Source organism: Bos mutus, chromosome 9 (assembly GCF_027580195.1).
Source record: "Bos mutus isolate GX-2022 chromosome 9, NWIPB_WYAK_1.1, whole genome shotgun sequence".
NCBI classification, from domain to species: domain Eukaryota; kingdom Metazoa; phylum Chordata; class Mammalia; order Artiodactyla; family Bovidae; genus Bos; species Bos mutus.
The window spans coordinates 112186-132084 of NC_091625.1; the positions used below are offsets into that span (position 1 = coordinate 112186).

Sequence of the window (19899 nt, forward strand, 5' to 3'; positions counted from 1 at the left end):
ATTAATATCTCAGAGTAGAAAAATGGTTAAAACGTGCTTTCCACAATCTCCAGTGATCAGGGCACCCACTTTGCTGGACAGGTCATACAGACAGTCACAAAAACTTCATGAGCTTCTTGGAGAGGATTGCTTTCACTGATGTCCTTGGTCATTGGGCAAGGACAATAGAACAAAGGGATCAATTGTATGGGATTGAGCAGACTGCTAAATATGACCACAATTTTCATGATTTTTTGTCTGACATATTGTTGACTTTTAATCTGTGTTTTCAGATATAAAGAAGCACTTCTCCTTGAGTTACTGATCGTTTAAAACAATCTAGTGATTTACTCCTATGGGTAAAATTATACCTTTTGTTCTCTCTGCCTCATCCCTCCAGAAACTGGAGACACTTGGGTTCTGAACAGCCTTATCAAGTAAATAAAAAGACTGTTTCCCGACATATACAGAAATCTCAACGTATGCTGGGGAGCTCTAAAATAAAAATCCACCAAACTGATGTCAGGCCTATGGCATCTATTATGTTTCACTGAATATTAAGTTCCGGTTTTGTTAATTAAGGTCTGTATTTACTAAGACTCACTTCTTAAATAGCTCCTTGTGGTTACTTTACATTGCTAAGAGGTTTAATTAAGTTATTAAAAAGGACACTCTGACTTTATTTCGAAAGCTTATCTCAATAACCAGTCTTTGACTAAAGATCAGATGCTCAGGATCTGCAACTGGGAGATCAACAGCAGGCTATAGTCATTTAACAAACTAAGTCAGATGACCTGGAGATGTCACTGGGCTATACCTAATAGAAGTTCTTGACTTAAGTTCTTACTTATGATTCTACTATTACTGCTAACTGTAGTTTTTCTATGTTGCCTGTTTCAAGAAGTGTTGTTCCTTACATTATCAAGTGTGTGACTGAGCCACTGATATAATAATGGTATACAGTTCCATATGAAATCCCTAGGTGTGGAAAGAAGAGAAGCGAAAAGCAAAGGAGAAAAGGAAAGATATAAGCATCTGAATGCAGAGTTGCAAAGAATAGCAAGGAGAGATAAGAAAGCCTTCCTTTGCGATCTATGCAAAGAAATAGAGGAAAACAACAGAATGGGAAAGACCAGAGATCTCTTCAAGAAAATTAGAGATACCAAGGGAACATTTCATGCAAAGATGGTCTCAATAAAGGACAGAAATGGTATGGACCTAACAGAAGCAGAAGATATTAAGAAGAGGTGGCAAGAATGCACAGAAGAACTGTACAAAAAAGATCTTCACGACCAAGATAATCATGAAGGTGTGATCATTCACCTAGAGCCAGACATCTTGGAATGTGAATTCAAGTGGGCCTAAGAAAGTATCACTACAAAAAAAGCTAGTGGAGGCGATGGAATTCCAGTTGAGCTATTTCAAATCCTGAAAGATGATGCTGTGTAAGTGCTGCACTCAATATGCTAGCAAATTTGGAAAAGTCAGCAGTGGCCAAAGCACTGGAAAAGGTCAGTTTTCATTCCAATCCCAAAGAAAGCCAATGCCAAAGAATGCTCAAACTACCCCACAATTGCACTCATCTCACACGTTAGTAAAGTAATGCTCAAAATTCTCCAAGCCAGGCTTCAGCAATACGTGAACCGTGAACTTCCAGATGTTCAAGCTGGTTTTATAAAAAGCAGAGGAACCAGAGATCAAGTTGCCAACATCTACTGGATCATGGAAAAAGCAAGAAAGTTCCAGAAAAACATCTATTTCTGCTTTATTGACTACGTCAAAGCCTTTGACTGTGTGGATCACAATAAACTGTGGAAAATTCTTCAAGAGATGGGAATACCAGACCACCTGACCTACCTCTTGAGAAACCTATATGCAGGCCAGGAAGCAACGTTGGAACTGGACATGGAACAACAGACTGGTTCCAAATAGGCAAAGGAGTACGTCAAGGCTGAATATTGCCACCCTGCTTATTTAACTTCTATGCAGAATACATCATGAGAAACGCTGGGCTGGAAGAAACACAAGCTGGAACCAAGATTGCCGGGAGAAATATCAATAACCTCAGATATGCAGATGACACCACCCTTCTGGCAGAAAGTGAAGAGGAACTAAAAAGCCTCTTGATGAAAGTGAAAGTGGAGAGTGAAAGAGTTGGCTTAAAGCTCAACATTCAGCAAACGAAGATCATGGCATCTGGTCCCATCACTTCATGGGAAACAGATGGGGAAACAGTGTCAGACTTTATTTTGGGGGGCTCCAAAATCACTGCAGATGGTGATTGCAGCCATAAAATTAAAAGATGCTTACTCCTTGGGAGGAAAGTTATGTCCAACCTATATAGCATATTAAAAAGCAGAGACATTACACTGCCACAAAGGTCCGTCTAGTCAAGGCCATGGTTTTTCTAGTGGTCATGTATGGATGTGAGAGTTGGACTGTGAAGAAAGCTGAACGCTGAAGAATTGATGCTTCTGAACTGTGGTGTTGGAGAAGACTCTTGAGAGTCCCTTGGACTGCAAGGAGATCCAACCAGTCCATTCTAAAGGAGGTCAGTCCTGGGTGTTCTTTGGAAGGACTGATGCTAAAGCTGAAACTCCAATACTTTGGCCACCTCATGCAAAGAGTTGACTCATTGGAAAAGACTCTGACGCTGGGAGGGATTGAGGGCAGGAGGAGAAGGGGACAACAGAGGATGAGATGGCTGGATGGCATCACCGACTAGATGTATGTTAGTTTGAGTGAACTCTGGGAGTTGGTGGTGGACAGGGAGGCCTGGCGTGCTGCAATTCATGGGGTCGCAAAGAGTCGAACATGACTGAGTGACTGAAGTGAACTGAATTATAATGGTGTGACTCTGTATATGAGAATAAGCAACAATAGGGAATATTTTCCTGGACGAAGAGACTACTGAGACAGCTGTGGTCCAGAGACTTTTGCTACTCAAGGGCTTGGTCCAATAACAGCACATTGAGTGGCCTATCATTGAAATCTTCGACAGACCTGTGAATGAGCCTTCCCAGCACCATGGGACAAGATGGCCATGAAGTGCCCCCCAAACCATAGTCAAAATCATGGCCATAAAGGGGCCCTGCTACTGGAAACTGGCACTTGCTGTCTGCCTCTACAGATTAAATCATGGACACTACATCTGCTGACCTTCAACATCCCCAGAATGGAATTCAGGGTGAAAATCAGAAATTACACTCACTCTGTGCTCTGAAAAAGATAGACAAAACAGTCCTTTGTATAGTTAGATATTTTCAGGTAAAACTTTTCTTAAGCCCAAATTCTTGTATCTTCTCATACCCAGAAAAACTCTAAAATTGTTAATGGTGACAACTACTTTGGCTTATATGTTAATAAGAGGCCACAAATTAAAAGGGCAAAGCCTACTTGGACAAACTTAGACAACTGGCTACCTGGCTATAAGTCTGCCTAAAACAGTTGACTACATAGGATTTCAGACTCATTCTTCTAAAAAGAAATGGTAAGATTTAGTTTGTCTGTTAAGGTTCAGGTTGTCACTCTTTCAGCTACTGCTAACTGGGTTTGTTTTATCTACATGTCAAATGGCTCCATTCTTATAAACAGGGCAGCCAAAGTGTTGACTGTATCCAGACCAGGATCAAAGTTACTACCAAATATAACTTGATTCTTACTCTTGCTTGGACTGTTAATTACAATAATTATTTTACTGATTCTTGGTCTCTTGACTTTTACTCTGCTTCTCTTATTTGTTCTTTCTAAAGGATACAATGGTTTCCCAGACAAAGTGATAGTGATGCAGAGATTCTGGTCACTCTTCAAAATGGACTCCCCTAATGTTCCACTCTGGTCACAGATACAAGCTTGGTTTACCAGCTCTCCTTGGTGAAAAACTAACTTGACTGCAGTAATTGTAATCATTCTGTTTTGTTATTTGCTCCTTACACCTGTAACTGTGTAATGAGATCCGTTTCTAACCGTCTGAAAACATTGAAATTACAAATGATTGTTCATACCCCTACAGTTTCTACTGCCTATGGCTATTACTTGGAACCCTTGAATCAGAAATCCTAATAAAAGGGTAAGGAAAATATGCTGATTCAGTAACTTAGGGGTGGCACCCCTCACCCGCAGGAAGCAGTTACTGACAGATTTCTCCACCCCTTTCCCTTCAGCAACAATATTCTCCTAAAAAGAAAAGGGGGGAATGAGAGAGTGACCTTAGGCAGGTAGATATGGAGTCCAAGCCTAAGGCCCCTTTAAGGAGGAGGTAAATGTTCTTTCTTTTTCACATTCTTTTGCCTTAAACAAGTAGGTCTCTTAGGCAGCGGTATCTCTTGTTCAGGCACATGCCTTTTTTTTTGAGCTTTAATGTATGTTATGGGAAAGGGTCTGAGCAAAATGCTCACACCCTTGAGGTATTTTTAATCTATTCTCAGCAGCTAGTTGAAAAGTATATAACGCCCCGCTTAAAGATGGGGGTAATCTCCTACCCATTTCCGATGTCTATGTCAGAAACTTTTTCTGTCACGTTCACTTTAAATAAAATCTACACAAAGCTCTAAGTGACTGAGACTGTCTTTAGTCCAGGAGTTAAATCTTCTCCTTTGGACACCATGAATCCAGCACCACCAATCACCATTCGCTGCTAAGCTATCACCAGGGAGTTTTATACTTTGATATATTTTCCTTTTGCTAAGGAGCATCATTTCGTTTCAGCTTGTAGAACTCCTTTTAACATTTCCTATTAGACTGATCTATGGACTTCCCTGGTGGCTCAGATGGCAAAGTGTCTGTCTACAATGAGGTAGACCTGGGTTCAATCCCTGGGTCGGGAAGAATCCCTGGAGAAGGAAATGGCAACCCACTCCAGTACTCTTGCCTAGAAAATCCCTTGGACGGAGGAGACTGGTGCCCATGGGTTCACAAAGAGTCAGACACGACTGAGCAACTTCACTTTCACTTTCAATGGTCATGAAGTCCTTCAGCTTTTGCTTGTCTGGAAAATTCGGTGTCTCCTTCACTTCTGAAGGACAACTTTGCTAGGTATTCTTTCTTTCCATTAACTTTTGCCCCCTTTCTCTACCTCTTGTCTTTCTCCCTTATGGAGAGGGCCCATGTCATAGGCCCTTGAATATCCTCAACTACTGCAAGGACCAAGGGCAAAGTATTTGGCTGAAAAAAACCACAATCAAGAACCCACGCTCAGCTGATTGGTGAATCTCATCTTCTATGTGAAAACACTCTATCAAGGCCTGTCAAGACTCAGATAGTTGGCTGTCTTATCTATGTGCAAAACCAACACAGAGAGTGAAGGAAACTGAAGAAACAGGAAAATGTTCCAAACAAAAAAATAACATAAAGTTTCAGAGACAGTCCTTATTGTTATGAAGAGAAGTGATTTATGTGATACAGTTTGAAATAATGGTTTAAAAGATGTTCACTAATGTCAGGATAACAAGATGTGAACAAGCAGAAATTTCAATGAAGAGATAGAAAGTATTTTATTTTAAAGTAACAAACAGCAACTGCAGATCTGGTTTCTTGTTGTTTTTTTTTTTTAATTTTATTTTATTTTTAAACTTTACAATATTGTATTGGTTCTGCCATATATCGAAATGAATCCGCCACAGGCATACATGTGTTCCCCATCCTGATCCCTTCTCCCTCCTCCCTCCCCATACCCTCCCTCTGGGTCGTCCCAGTGCACCAGCCCCAAGCATCCAGTATCGTGCATCGAACCTGGACTGATGACTTGTTTCATATATGATATTATACATATTTCAATGCCATTCTCCCAAATCATCTCACCCTCTCCCTCTTGCACAGAGTCCAAAAGACTGTTCTATACATCAGTGTCTCTTTTGCTGTCTCATACACAGGGTTATTGTTACCATCTTTCTAAATTCCATATATATGAGTTAGTATACTATATTGGTGTTTTTCTTTCTGGCTTACTTCACGCTGTATAATAGGTTCCAGTTTCATTCACCTCATTAGAACTGATTCAAATGTATTCTTTTTAATGGCTGAGTAATACTCCATTGTGTATATGTACCACAGCTTTCTTATCCATTCATCTGCTGATGGACATCTAGGTTGCTTCCATGTTCTGGCTATTATAAACAGTGCTGTGATGAACATTGGGGTACGCGTGTCTCTTTCCCTTCTGGTTTCCTCAGTGTGTATGCCCAGCAGTGGGATTGCTGGATCATAAGGCAGTTCTATTTCCAGTTTTTTAAGGAATCTCCACACTGTTTTCCATAGTGGCTGTACTAGTTTGCATTCCCACAAACAGTGTAAGAGGGCTCCCTTTTCTCCACACCCTCTCCAGCCTTTATTACTTATAGACTTTTGGATTGCAGCCATTCTGACTGGCGTGAAATGGTACCTACCTCATAGTGGTTTTGATTTGCATTTCTCTGATAATGAGTGATGTTGAGCATCTTTTCATGTGTTTGTTAGCCATCTGTATGTCCTCTTTGGAGAAGTGTCTATTTAGTTCTTTGGCCAATTTTTTGATTGGGTCATTTATTTTTCTGGAATTGAGCTGTGGGAGTTGCTTGTATATTTTTGCTTTCATTTGCATGTTATATTTTTCTGTCTCTTCAGTTTCAGTGTCTGTGTGTCTTTAGCTCTGAAGTGAGTGATTGTAAGCAGCATAGAGATGGGTCCTTTTTTATTTCCAATCAGCAACTCTACATCTTTTGATTGGATCACATTTTATGTCAAAATGACTTATACAAACAGCTTCATTCTTATATTAAAATGTTGTACCCTGCAACTTCACTGAATTTCCTTATTAGTTTTGAGACCTTTTTAATGACATCCTTATGGTTTTCTATATATACTACCATATCATCTGCAAATAATGATAGTTTTACTTCTTCCTTTCCAATTCAAATTCTTTATATTTCTTTTTCTTGTCCGATTGCTATAACAAGGACTTCCAATATGATGTTAACTAGAAGTGGTAAGATGGAGAATTCTTGCTTTGTTCCTAAATTTTAGAGAAATGGCTTTCAGCTTTTCACCATTGAGTTTGATATTAACTGTGTATTTGTCATAATTGGCCTTCATAATGTTGAGATATAGTCCCTCTAAACTTATTATGATGACAATTTTCATCACAAATGGATGTTGAATTTGGTAAATATTTTCCTGCATGTATTAAGATAATCATATGATTTTTATATTTTAGTTAATGTGGTATATGATAGTGATAGGTTTGCAAATATTGAAACATTCTTTCATCCCTGTAATAAACCCAACTCGATCATGGTATATGATCCTTTTTATATATTGCTGGATTCAGTTTACTACTCTTTATTTTAGGAGTTTTTAACCTACATTCATCAAAGATACTGGTCTACAATTTTCTCTTTTATAATGTCTTTAGTTTTGTATCAGGGTAAATATGACCTCATAGAATAAATTGGAGAGTACTCCATTCTCTTCAAGTTTTTGCAATAGTTTAATAAGGGCAGCCTGCACCTCTTCTTTGTATGTATGGTAGAAATCCCATGTGGAATTGTCCAGTCTTAGACTTTTGTTGCTTGGAGGGTTTGTTTTTTTTTAATTACAAATTTAATTTCATTGCTAGTAACTGATCCATTCAAGTTGTGTGTTTCATTTTAATAAAGTCTGGGAAGATTGTATCTTCTAGAACTGTATCACTTTCTTCTAGGTTCTCCAATATGTTGACATATAACTGTTCACATTATTATTTTATGATATTTTCTATCTCTGTGCTACTGGTTGTTATTTTCCTTCTTTCATTTCTTATTAAGTTTATTTGGGTCTTGTGTCTTCTTTTCTTGGTTTCTTTCTGGAAAAAGCCTCGTCAATTTTATTTATGTTAAAAAAATCTTGGTTTCATTGATTTTTTTCCTATTATTTTTGTCCTTTGTTTATTTCCTCTATTCTGTTAACTTTGGGGTTTTATTATTCTCATTTTTATAACTACTTCAGGAAGTAGGTTATTTATTGCAGATTTTTTATTTGTTTCTTGAGGAAGGACCTTATCATTATAAACTTCTCAAACTGATTTTCCTGCATCTCATATAGTTTGCAGTAATGCATTTTCATTTTCATTAGTCTCAAGGTATTTTCCAATTTTCTGTCTGAGATCAGTTCAGTTCAGTCACTCAGTAGTGTCTGTCTCTTTGCGACTCCATGGACTGCAGCACACCAGGCCTTCCTGTCCATCATCAACTCCCGGAGTTTACTGAAATTCATGTCCATTGAGTTGGTGATGCCATCAAATCATCTCATCCTCTGTTGTCCCCTTCTTCTCCTGCCCTCAACCTTTCCCAGCATCAGGGTCTTTTCCAATGAGTCAGCTCTTTACATCAGGTGGCCAAAGTACCGGAGTTTCAGTTTCAACATCAGTCCTTTCAATGAACACCCAGGACTGATCTCCTTTAGGATGGACTGGTTGGATCTCCTTGCAGTCCAAGGGACTCTCAAGCGTCTTCACCAACACCACAGTTCAAAAACATCAATACTTCAGTGCTCAGCTTTCTTTATAGTTCAACTCTCACATCAATACATGACCACTGGAAAAACCATAGCCTTGACTAGATAGATCTTTGTTGGCAAAGTAATATCTCTGCTTTTTTAATATGCTGTCTAGATTGGTCATAACTTTCCTTCCAAGGAATAAGTGTCTTAATTTCATGGCAGCAGTCACCAGCTGCAGTGACTTTGGAGCCCCCCAAAATAAAGTCTGACACTATTTCCACTTTTTCCCCATCTATTTCCCATGAAATGATGGGGCTGGATGCCATGATCTTCATTTTCTGAATGTTGAGCTTTAAGCCAACTTTTTTCACTCTCATCTTTCACTTTCATCAAGAGGCTCTTTAGTTCTTCTTCACTTTCTGCCATAAGGGTGGTGTCATCTGCCTATCTGAGATTATTGATATTTCTCCCAGCAATCTTGATTCCAGCTTGTGCTTCACCTGGCCCAGCATTTCTCATGATGTACTCTGCATAGAAGTTAAATAAGCAGGGTGACAATATACGGCCTTGATGTACTCCTTTCCCAATTTGGAACCAGTCTGTTGTTCCAAGTCCAGTTTTAACTGTTGCTTCCTGACCTGCATACAGGTTTATGAAGAGGCAGGTCAGGTGGTCTGGTGTTCCCATCTCTTTCATAATTTTCCACAGTTTATTGTGATCCACATAGTCAAAGGCTTTGGGATAGTCAATAAAACAGAAATAGATCTTTTTCTGAAATTTTCTTGCTTTTTTGATGATCCAGCGGATGTTGGCAATTTGGTCTCTGGTTCCTATGTCTTTTCTAAAACTAGCTTGAACATCTGGAAGTTCACAGTTAACATACTGCTGAAGCCTGGCTTGGAGAATTTTGAGCATTACTTTACTAGCGTGTGAGATGAGTGCAGTTGTGCAGTAGTTTGAGCATCCTTTGGCATTGCCTTTCTTTGGCATGGAGATATTCACTGACAAATCGCTTTTTTGTTGTTGTTAGCATTTTTAGTCTCTCATGCTTTTTCTCATTTTCTTTCAGCCATTTATTTTTAATTTCATACTGGTGTGACCAGAAAAAAAAAAAAAAATTTTCTATACTTTTTGTTCTCTAATTTTTTGAGATTTGTTTTGTGACTTAGCATGTGATGTATCCATATGAATGTTCATGTGCACTTAAAAAGAATCTTTATTATACTATTTTAGGTTACAATGTCTTGTAGTGATATATGAAGTCCAGTTGGTCCGACTCTGTGCAACTCCATAGACGGCTGCCCACCAGGCTCCCCCATTCCTGGGATGGGTTGCCATTTCTTTCTCCAGTGCATGAAAGTGACAAGTGAAAGTGAAGTCGTATCTGACCCTTAGCAACCCCATGGACCACAGCCTACCAGGCTCTTCAATCCATGGGATTTTCCAGGCAAGAGTACTGGAGTGGGTTGCCATTGCTTTCTCCTATATAGGCACTGAAAGTGAAAGTGAAGTTGCTCAGTCATGTCCCACTCTTTGTGACCCCACGGACTGTAGCCTATCAGGCTCCTCCGTCCATGGGATTTTCGAGGCAAGAGTGCTGGAGCGGATTGCCATTTCCTTCTCCAGGGGATCCTCCCAACCCAGGAATCGAACCCAGGTCTCCCGCAAATGCAGGCAGATGCTTTACCATCTAAGCCACCAGGGAAGCCTACTAGCAGTCTGTTAATGAAAAAAAGGAATGTCTTAAAACTCAGAATGGCACCAGGCCCCTCATCCCTAAGATGCATTTTGGGATAATCTTAGCACCAGAGGATTCATCCTGGGCCATAAAACAATTGACTTGAATCTTGTAGAAGGGCAGATTACCATACAAATAGTTTCGTTTACATAGATTAGGGGAACAATGTCTGAGTGTAATATACTGGTTTGTCAAGTAGATTCTGAGCCATTAGGCAGGACCGACTTGAAGACAGAATCTGGGGTAAATGCATAGTACATTAGCATAGCTTAAGACAAATATTTCTGTAAGAAAAATGCATTAACTCAAGGTTTGAGAATAGTTAACTTCAGGTGGAACCAGGTGTCATTATGGCAACACAGTATTTTAAGAGAAACCTCATCTTTAAATTTGTATAGAGAAGGGGGGATCACTAGTTTTTTTCCTCCTGCCACTTAAGCAAGATAAAAATGTCTGACACTTGCAGTCTATATCCTCCTCCATTTGGAGACCCCTGGCCTTCCTGCCTGTTACCCTCTCAATTCCTTCAGTTCCATTTTTTCTTTCTCAGGGTTACTTTGTTCATTCAGAGTCTTTTTTGTTATACAAATTAAAACAAATTCTTGTTATAGTTCTGTGAAAATTTTCATATGATCCTGTTATCCCGCTACTGGTCATATATCCAGAAAAAACAATAATTCAAAAAGATACACCCTAGTGCTCATTTCAGCTCTGTCTACAATAGTGAAAACATGGAGGCAACCTATTTGTCCTCTAACAGATAAAAAATGTGGTATATTTATAGGATGGAATAGTACTCAGCCATAAAAATGAATAACAGTGAATGAAATAATGGAATTTTCAGCAACATGGATGAATCTAGAGACAATCATACTCAGTGAAATAAACCAGGCTGAGAAAGACAAATGCTGTATGATATCACTTATATGTGGAATATGAAAAAAAGTGTTGCTGATGAAACTGTATATAGAATGGAGATAGATGCTCAGACATAGAAGAGAAACTAATGGTTACCTGAGTGGGGAAAAGGGGGACAGTTTAGGAGTCTGGGATTGACGTAAACACACGACTGTGTATAAAATAGATAGCCATAAGTACCTATTGTATAATACAGAAAACTATACTCAATGTTTTGTAATAGCCTTTAAGGGACAAGAAGATGAAAAAAATATAAATGTTTACATATGACTGAATCACTTGGCTATACACCTGAAACTAACACAGTATTGTAAGTAACTTATGCTTCAATAAAAATACAAAAAAAAATTGTCTTAAAACTTTAAACCTATCTCACCTCTAACATAATATTTATCCATTCCAATGCCTTGTACTTACCCAAGAGAAAGGACAGCAGATTTCATTGTATGCAAATGTCAATAGAAGCTTTATTTATATTAATCAGACCTTGGGAACAATCTGAATGTTCCTCCACTTGAGGATGAATAAGTAAATCATGACAAGTGAATTCCATGCTGCTGTAAAGAGTAATAAATTGTTGGTACAGACAAAAATATGACAACTCTCAAAATTATTAAGCAGAGTAAATAAAGGATGTCAGACTTAAAATATCAGATAATCTGAAATTTAGTTGCAAAAAAATTTGAAAATGATTCATTTATAGTTGCACAAAGCAGATCAAACAAGAAATCTCAGAAATAAACAAAAAATGTCATACAAGCCATACAATGTGGGGAAAAAAAGAAATTAGACCTCTTATAACTGCAAATAACCTGTTTTCTAATATAAAACCTCAAGGAGCCCCATCATAAATGTGAGTTCAGGAATCCCCTGGCAATTATTAGTTTAGCAAGATAAAAGGATACAAACTCAACAAGCAAATATCTTGTCAATACATATAATATATATATACATATATATCAATATATGAATATATTGATATAATATATAACATGCAGGAACCAAAAATATGCATATATGTGACTTTCCAGGTGGTGCAGTGGTAAAGAATCTGCCTGCAATCCAGGAGACACAGGAAACGTGGGTTTGATCGCTGGGTTGGGAAGATACCCTGGAGGAGGAAATGGCAACCCACTCCAGTGTTCTCGCCAGGAAAATCCCATAAACAGAGGTGGGCTACAATCCATATGGTTGAAAATTGTCAGATACAACTGAAACAACTGATTATGTACACATGCATGTGTATATATACATATAACATATGCCATTTACAATACAAAGGGTAATGAAATGGTAAGAAACTCAGAAAATGTGCAGGATATGTATGTTGAAAAGTATGCTGGCTAAAGAAATCAAAGATCTGAACACATTATAAGACATACTGAACTCATAGTATAAAATATTCCTAGATGGGAAAGAAAAGTGGAGTAGGAATTGAAATTGGACAGAATGAAATAAATGAAATGCTGCAATATGTATTTAAGGGGAAAAAGTTGCAAGAAGTTGTAACTAGTTGAAGATGGCAACTAACTATGAAATGAGAAAAATGAGTAACTAATGTCTGCCTCAGAAGTAGAGAAAAACAGCAAAAACAATTAAATCAAGGAAATAACAGGTCACATTTATCTAATGTGTAATTTTAACTCCTTTTAATTAAAAAAAAACAATATATTAAAAAAGAATTTTGACATTTCTCTACCATGTCACCCCTTTGAGAAGACCATTGTGGGCCTTTCCTAAATGTATTAATACATTTGAATCAAGAGCCCAATGTGCTAAAAGTAGGAAGTTAACTATGAGTGAAAAATAGGAGTTAAATAAGTACTAAACTAGTAAATATAAATTGTCCTTGATAATTATTGAAAGACCTCCAGACATTTTGATGTGTTCTCCTAGGCATTGGGGCTAATCAACAAATTGCTTGACTTCTCCTCAGGGAGAGAATTGAAAGTGAGGGAATCCATATATTGTTCTCACAGCCATGTGAAAAATACAGGAGGGAATCAACACAGAAACTTCATTACAGATAAAAATAATATGTCATGTGGTACAATATGCTACCAATATCCACAATATTTCAGTGACATTTGCAGAGCTCCACTTTAATTCTATGACGTAGATTCTACATTTAGTTATGGGATAGGGGGTGGGGTGGGGACTGAAATAAATTACATGTATTACGTCCTACTTGACCAGTTCCTCACTTACCCATTACTATAGCCCTGACAGAGACATAAAACCACAGTCCAGAGAATATGTTTATATGCATATGTATATGCAAAGAAAATCTCTTTCAGGTAAGTTACTATCACTATTAGAAACAAATAAACATAAAAAAAAAAAAACAAACAACCACTATGTATTTGACATTTGGGAACTATTTCCAGGTAAGATAGACTCATTGAATTATTGACTCTTCATGTATCTTTCCCCAAAACTTTGCACAATGTTTTCCATTATATATGGTAATAAAGAGTTTTAGATAATTTAAACCATTGACCCAGATTAACCCTTTGTTGTTCAGTAGCTAAATCTTGTCTGACTCTTTGTGACCCCATGGACTGCATCATGCCATGCTTCCTTATCCTTCACTATCTCTTGGAGTTTGCTCAAATTCATGTTCATTGAGTTGGTGATGCTCTCTAGCCATCTCATCCTCTGCTGCTCTCTTCTCACCATAACTGAAGGTACTGCATAAACTGCATTTATAGACATATATGTCCTATACATGGACATACATGTCTGATACATAGTCATGCATGTCCTGGTATGATTCACCATGCAAACAAATTTAATTCCCACTGTGGTCCATTATGCATTTCTTATTCATATCTGCCAGGTGGTGTGCTAAATTTTAATCAGTACCACCTGAAGGAAAAATATCTTTCATAGACTATGTTTTGAGTAGTGGGTTATATGAATTTTGGGAATTTGTGGTTTGAAAATGTATTGTATCATCAGCATATGCATTATATCCTAGACAACATATTAAAAAGCAGAGACATTACTTTGCTAACAAAAGTCCATCTAGTAAAAGTTATAGTTTTTCAGTAGTCATGTATGGAGGTGAGAGTTGGACTGTAAAGAAAGCTGAGCACCAAAGAATTGATGCTTTTGAACTGTGGTGTTGGAGAAGACTCTTGAGAGGCCCTTGGACTGCAAGGAGATCAACCAGTCAATCCTAAAGGAAATCAGTCCTGAATATTCATTGGAAGGACTGATGTTGAAGCTGAAACTCTAATACTTTGGCCGCCTGATATAAAGAACTGACTCATTTGAAAAGACCCTGATGCTGGGAAAGATTGAAGGTGGGAGTAGAAGGGAATGACAGAGGATGAGATGGTTGGATGGCATCACCAACTCAATGGGCATGAGTTTGAGTGAACTCAGGGAGTTGGTGATGGACAGGAAGGCCTGGCGTGCTGCAGTCCATGGGGTCACAAAGAGTCAGACATGACTGAGTGACTGAACTATATCTTATTGATGTATTTTTAAAATGCCATTATGTGATTATATCTTATAAAGAATAAAAAAAAACTTTAAGGAATAGTACAATAATTATCCATGTGTGTGTATGTGTATATATATATATATATATATATATATATATATATATATATATATATATATATGAAATACTCCTTTGAAGAAAAGTTATGACCAACCTAGATAGCATATTCAAAAGCAGAGACATTACTTTGCCAACAAAGGTCCGTCTAGTCAAGGCTATGGTGTTTCCAATGGCCATGTATGGGTGTGAGAGTTGGACTGTGAAGAAAGCTGAGTGCCAAGAATTGATGTTTTTGAACTGTGGTGTTGGAGAAGACTCTTGAGAGTCCCTTGGACTGCAAGGAGATCCAACCAGTCCATTCTGAAGGAGATCAGGCCTGGGATTTCTTTGGAAGGAATGATGCTAAAGCTGAAACTCCAGTACTTTGGCCACCTCATGCGAAGAGTTGACTCATTGGAAAAGACTCTGATGCTGGGAGGGATTGGGGGCAGGAAGAGAAGGGGACAACAGAGGATTGAGATGGCTGGATGGCATTATTGCCTCGATGGACGTGAGTCTGAGTGAACTCCGGGAGTTGGTGATGAACAGGGAGGCCTAGCGTGCTGCAATTCATGGGGTCACTAAGAGTCAGACACGACTGAGCAACTGAACTGAACTGAAAGGTTTATGATTGCTTAACTTCTCAGTTTTGCTTTATTATCTATTTTTACACAGCGCTGTCTAATTGTCTATGTTTCTATACCTATACTACAGTGCTTGTCAACCTGATACTATTGTGACTACTGGCTCAATATTGCTGCAGGTTGCATATTTGATATATTAAGATATTGAGCACTTTAACTGACCTATAAACAGTAGCAGCCAGTAGCATTTCAACTCTCAGTTATGACAGTCAAAATGTCTCCAGACAGTGGAAAAATATTCTTGGGGAAGTAAAGTCACTCTAATTGAGAATAGCTGATCTACTCTATTTATGTATATTTTAATGTGCTACACATGGACTTAATTTTAAATGTTCTAAATTGGAAATTTAAATTTATCTTACTTACCAGTTATGCATACTAACACATCTTAGAGGACATTTTACACAAAATCTATTGACTCTGCTGCTGTGTTGACCCAAAATAAGTTTCCTCATAAACCTGGATGGAAGCACAGAATGGAACAATGCTGAGTGAATTCATCCTCATGGGAATCACAGACCGTCCTGAGCTGCAGGCTCCATTGTTTGGGCTCTTTCTCATCATCTATGTGATCTCTGTGGTGGACAACTTGAGCATGGTCATCCTCATTAAGGTGGACTCCAGGCTGCAGACACCCATGTACTTCTTTCTCAGGTACCTGGCTTTCACTGATCTTGGTTATTAAACAACTATGGGCCCCAAAATATTTGTAAATTTTGTGGCAGATCAAAATAAAATCTCCTATTTTTTTGCACTACACAGCTCACTTTCTTTCTTGTGTCATTATTAGTGAGCTTTTTATTCTGGCAGCAATGTCCTATGACTGCTATGTGGCCAAATGTAACCCTCTGCCCTACCTAGTGGTCATGTCACAAAAGGTATGTCAGGTGCTGGTGTCAATGCCATATCTCTATAGAATATTTGAGTCTCTTCTTATTGCTGTAAAGATATTTGACTCATCATTCTGTGGCTATAATGTCATCAGACATTTCTACTATGACAGTCTCCCCTTGTTATCTTTGCTCTGCTCAAATGCAATTGAAATTGGACTGATTATTCTTTTCTCAGCAGGTTTTACTTTGGTTTTCTCTCTTCTGATAGTTCTTGTGTCTTACCTTCTTATCCTCCCATCCATTCTCAGGATAAGCTCTGCTGGAGGCAGGCACAAGGCTTTTTCTACCTGTGGGTCTCACCTGATGGTGTTCACAGTGTTCTATGGGGCTTTAATATTTATGTATGTGCAGCCAGAGTCTAACCATGCATTTGACACAGATAAAATGGCATCTGTATTTTACACTCTGATTATCCCTATGCTAAATCCCTTGATCTACACTTTGAGGAACAAAGATGTAAAACATGCCCTACAAAGGATGTGGAAAAGACTATGCAATTTTTTCTCTTAAGCCTTCTGTACAATATGAATCCTATAATTTAGGTGGTGGGCTTCAAACTGCTCTCTGTGTGTTTCTAAAAAGGATAAAAAGTATGGAAATGTTCAACACATATTTAGAAATTTGCCTTCTAAGGTCTAGTCATACTTCTATGTGCTATATATACATTAGCACACAAAGGGGGAAAATATCTGCTTTTCTTGAGGGGAAGAGATGAATTACAAATATAAATAAGTAAATAGCACCATGCCTTAAAATGAGTTAGGACACTGTAAGCACAAGTAAATAGAATTGAGTGAGGAAGAATAGCATATACAAAAGGATTCAAAGGATAATTGTTATTCCCAACTATTAGAATACTAATTTCCTAGTGTCTACATGTGTTAGTGCATGTACATGTGGTTTTATGTAAGCACATAAAACTCTTCTGTTTTTTATTCACTATATTTCTCTAAGGCATGTATTAAAATTAAACTTATGGTGGTTTCTAGGAGGCTCAGTATAGTACAATGATTTGAATTCATCATTCATCTAAATTAATTCAGATGCTCCCTTATCACATGGAAGATTTTAGGATCCTGCTCTGTTCTCATCAGTGAAGTTACTGTTGTATATGAGCCCTAGAAAGTCTTTAGACTCAGCACACTTAGCAATTCAGTAACTCACAATATCTTATTTATCTAAATCAGACAGTTTCTCTGTAAGTTCAAATTCAGTTGCTCAGTCATGTCTGACTCTTTGCTACTCCATGGGCTGCAGCATGCCAAGCTTCCCTGTCCATCACCAACTCCCGGAGATTGCTCAGACTCATGTCTATCAAGTCAGTGATGCCATCCGACCACCTCATGCTCTGCCGTCCCCTTCTCCTCCTGCCTTCAATCTTTCCCAGCAAGAGGGTCTTTTCCAATGAGTCAGTTCTTCGCATCAGGTGGCCAAAGTATTCTCTGAACCAGATACATTTTTTAATTTTCTTTAACAATATTCTATACATGAAAGTCACTAAGAAAGTGGGCCTTTTAAATATTCTCACCTCAGGAAAAGGAATGATAATCATGTAATGTGAAAATGTTAGCTAGTGCTAAATTGTAGCCATATTGAACTATATAAATGCATCAAATCAACATGTTATAGACTTTAAATTTACACTATATTAACTGTCAATTATGTCACAATAAAGCCAGAGGGAAAAAAGGTAAATTTCTTGAGAGTCTCCCATGGAAGCTTTGAGCTGTATTTTTATATTTTATTGGTATCTTGATTCTTATCTGCTTTTTGATCAAACAAGATAGTTACATTTCTTTATCTGTCTGAAAAACAAAAATATTTCTTAAAGTTTGTGTTCTAATTTTTGTACTTTTGCATAAAAGGTCTACTTTATGCTGAACTAGCTTTGTGCCTTTGTTATGGGATAACCTTCTTCAGTATTGGTTCATAAGAGTGTAAAAAATCTTTTACTATATATGCATGCATTAATGTGTACTGTATTATATATTGTATTTTAATATATTTAATTATATTATATAATTTTTATTCTATTGTTTGATTGCCATGATTTTATCATAACTTTTTAGCAAAAACAAAAGACAAAATTCTATGATTTGGTCAATATTTCTAGGAAAAATGTAATAAGATATGTAACAATTTGTTATATATATAATATGCATACAAATATCCTCTTCTAAATTGTCACTTTTTGGTTTAATTTTGTATTTTTAACATTTATGAAATTTTATTTACATCATAGACAGACTGCACTGTTCTTTGTTCACCGTCCTTAAAAACTCAAAAACATTTTCACTAAATCAAGAAAAAGGCAAGTATGACTCTTCTTTCCCATGATATTGACATTTTAATGGAGGTGGTATTCAATATGGCAAAGAAAAAAAAATCCAGATTGGAAAGAAGGAATTTAAACTGTGTTTATTAGTACATGATGAGATTGTACAGGTGGAAATCTAAACTATAAAAAAAAGCATTGAATTAAATGGTGAATTTAGGATGGTTTCAAGGAGAGATCAGTACACACAATAATTTTTATTTCTTTTTTTTTTTTATCTTTCTTTTTTTTTTTTAATTAAAAAAATTTCAGGTATACACGTGCTCCCCATCCTGAACCCTCCTCCGTCCCCCCTCCCCATACCATCCCCCTGGGCCGTCCCAGCGCACCAGCCCCAAGCATCCAGCATCGTGCACTGAACCTGGACTGGCATCTTGTTTCATACATGACATTTCACGTGTTTCAATGCCATTCTCCCAAATCTTCCCACCCTCTCCCTCTCCCACAGAGTCCATAAGACTGCTCCATACATCAGTGTCTCTTTTGCTGTCTCGTATACAGGGTTATCATTACCATCTTTCTAAATTCCATATATATGCGTTAGTATACTGTATTTATGGTTTTCCTTCTGGCTTACTTCACTCTGTATAATAGGCTCCAGTTTCATCCATTTATTTCTATATACTACAAATGAAAAATTAGAAATGGAATTGTTAAAAGTTGTTTTTATTGTTCAGTTGACAAATCGTGTCTGACTCTTTGTGACCCTATGGACTGCAGTACGCCAGGCCGTTCTCTCCCTCATCATCTCCTGGAGTATGCCAAGCTCATGTCCATTGAATTGCTGATGCCATCCAACCATCTTATCCTCTGTGACCCTCTTCTCCTTCTGTCTTCAATTTTTCCCAGTATCAGGGTCTTTTCCAATGAGTCGGCTCTTCACATCAGCTGGCCAGAGTTTTGGAGCTTCATCTTCAGCATCAGTCCTTCAGGGTTGATTTCCTTTAGGACTGACTGATTTGATCTCCTTGCAGTCCAAGGGACTCTCAAGAGTCTTCTCCAACACCACAGTGCAAAGGCATTGATTCTTAGGCTCTCTGCCTTCTTTATGGTCCAACTCTCATATCCATATATGACTACTGGAAAAATCATAGCCTTGTTAAATTGTTAAATACCTGTTTTAAATTCATCTTAGTTATGAAATGCTTGAAGATATATACAAATATGCAAGCCTTTATGGTAAAAATTAGAAAATATTCCTGAAAGATATTAATGGAGGCATAAACAAATGAGATCTTACCATATTTATTTACTGATTTATTCAATATTAGCTAAATATAACAATTTCTCAAATCAAACACAATTAAAATTTAAGCAGAAATTCTTTTTTGATAAGAATTGAGAAGCTAAAACCAAAATACATAAAGGAGCTAAAATCAAACCATACAGAG

The 19899-nt window shown here is 37.6% G+C and overlaps 1 pseudogene; it reads left to right on the forward strand.

Moving 5' to 3' along the window:
- The first annotated feature begins 15743 nt into the window (after window positions 1-15743).
- On the forward strand, window positions 15744-16683 carry LOC102274524 (olfactory receptor 8K3-like; annotated as a pseudogene).
- Window positions 16684-19899: the final 3216 nt, after the last annotated feature.